The following is a 2,433-nucleotide window of genomic DNA, read 5'->3' as shown; positions in this document are numbered from 1 at the left end:
GCTGCACTTTATCCAGGATAGATTCGGTACTCCGTGGTACTTGGAAGATTCTTCCCCAACACCAGAACTCAAAAGCATCAACTCTTCTTTGGCCGTCCTTATTCATTTTCCAAAAAGAGTGGTTTACACTAAATGACAAATCAATGAAACTACAGCTTGGACCAAGGATAGGGATATATGTGCTGGGGGTGGTATTGTTCTTGGACATAACTAGGAATGAAAAGGTGAATCTCATAGAGAATTTGATATACAAAAGCACTATGACAGGGGCTGGTGCTGTTGGGGCATCTCTAGGAGGTGATGGAGCTGGCACCCTGGAGAAGGGTCTTTTTCTGGGCTAGTCTGGCAGCGGCTGCGGACCCGGAAGTCCAGGCCAGTTGCTGAATGAGGGGAGTCGGGCCCTCCCTGTGACATTCCCCCTGGGCCCTCCGCACCAACCCGGACCACGCCATGTCCTTCTTCCGGTGGAAACTGAAAGGCAAAGAACAAGAGAAGACCTCAGATGTCAAGTCAATTAAAGCTTCAATGTCCATACATTTCCCCCTTGAAAGCACTAAAAATCATGCCTTGCTGGAGGCTGCAGGACCCAGTCATGTTGCAATCAATGCCATTTCTGCCAACATGGACTCCTTTTCAAGTAGTAGGACAGCAACCCTTAAGAAGCAGCCAAGCCACATGGAAGCTGCTCAGTTTGGTGACTTAGAAATATGAAGATGTCCATCTTCTCCATCTTGAAATGACCAGAGGAACTTACCAGGTTTCCATAGAAAACCAAGAATCCTCCAGATTTATAGTAGACAGTAGAAATAGTCCACTAAAGGAATTATCAGAAAAACTAATGAAAAGTATTGAACAAGATGCAGTGAATACTTTTACTAAATATATTTCTCCAGATACTGCTAAACCAATATCAATTACACAAGCAATGAGAAATGATATCATAGCAAAGATTTGTGGAGAAGATGGACAGGTGGATCCCACTGTTTTGTTTTGGCACAGTCTGTCGTCTTTAGTGCAATAGAGCAAGAGCACTTTAGTGAATTTCTGTGAAGTCACCATTTCTGTAAAAGATTGAAGTGCAGACCAGTGGAGCTGTTTACCGGGCTGATATTCTGTCCTGTGAGTCAGCCCTCTTTTATTTCTCTGAGTACATGGAAAAAGAGGATACAGTGAATATCTTACAGTTTTGGTTGGTTGGAGACAACTTCCAATCTCAGTTTGCTGCCAAAAAGGGCCAGTAGGATGGACAGGAAACACAGAATGATACTATGATTTTATATGACAAGTACTTCTCCCTCCAAGCTATACATCCTCTTGGATTTGATGACATTGTCCAGTTAGAAATTGAATCCAATATCTGCAGGGAAGGTGGGTCACTCCCTAACTGTTTCACAACCCCATTCCATCAGGCATGGACAACTATGGAGAAGGTCTTTTTGCCTGGTTTTTTGTCCAGCAATCTTTATTATAAATATTTGAATGATCTCATCCATTCAGTTTGAGAATATGAATTTCTGAGAGGGAACATTTCACTGACTGCTTATGCTCTATTGGCCCTCCAGATGAATGACATTCAGGTGGTTCTAACAGCTTGTCTTCCCAGACTAGTTATGAAAAAAGCCAGTGTTAAAATTCTGAAATATTTTGATGAAGCAATAATTTTAGATGCTCCAAGTCTGGATCCAGAATCTTATGTCAACAAACACATGTAGGGAAAATGACATTTGGAAGAGTCAGTGACCCGGGGCAGTTCATTCAAGAATCTGAGCCTGAACCTGATATAAATAAATCAAAAAGATCCATGTTCTCACAAGCTATGAAGAAGTGGGTGCAAGGAAGTACTGATGAGGCCCAAGAAGAACTAGCTTGGAAGATTGCTAAGTTGATAGTCAGCGATGTTATGCAGCAGGCACAGCATGATCAACCATTAGAAAAATCTACAAAGCTATGACTCAAGATCTGAGGTAAACGTAATCTACTTTTGAAAAATAAGAGAACTTTTTTCCTTTGGTTGGATTCTTCAACACAGCCAAAGAAAACAAAGCACTGTGTTTCTTTTCACTGATAAATCACTGTTGTTAGGAATGCAGACAATCCAAAACTTCCACCATAACTCAGTGTAACATGCAGACATATTTGAGGCACATGATGTTCACACAGTGAAAGTCAAAAAAGGGCAAAGTGGTATTGTTTACAATACAAGAAAATTAGTAATTTTCCAATGGCAATGACCGTTTATGTATGAGAGAATTTTAGCCTACTAGAATAGACTGGCCCCACATACATTAGGGAGCAAATAAGCATAAAGTTGATAACTGATGCACATTCTTATAGTAATAGCTCCTTCCTAATAGCATCATAAAGCAAGTACAAGAGATGCTTCGCTTTGCCCTCCTAAAACAAAAAGGTGAGTCTTCCCACTGAGAGGCAAGC

The 2,433-nt window shown here is 41.2% G+C and overlaps 1 pseudogene; it reads left to right on the top strand.

Annotated features, from left to right (window-relative positions):
• The first annotated feature begins 450 nt into the window (after nt 1–450).
• Nucleotides 451–1,951, top strand: LOC103197861 (annotated as a pseudogene).
• Nucleotides 1,952–2,433: the final 482 nt, after the last annotated feature.

Source organism: Orycteropus afer, unplaced genomic scaffold (genome assembly GCF_000298275.1).
Source record: "Orycteropus afer afer isolate SDZICR_OR568_19922 unplaced genomic scaffold, OryAfe1.0 scaffold00084, whole genome shotgun sequence".
Taxonomy (NCBI): Eukaryota; Metazoa; Chordata; class Mammalia; order Tubulidentata; family Orycteropodidae; genus Orycteropus; species Orycteropus afer.
This window is presented reverse-complemented; position numbering and strand designations above follow the sequence as displayed.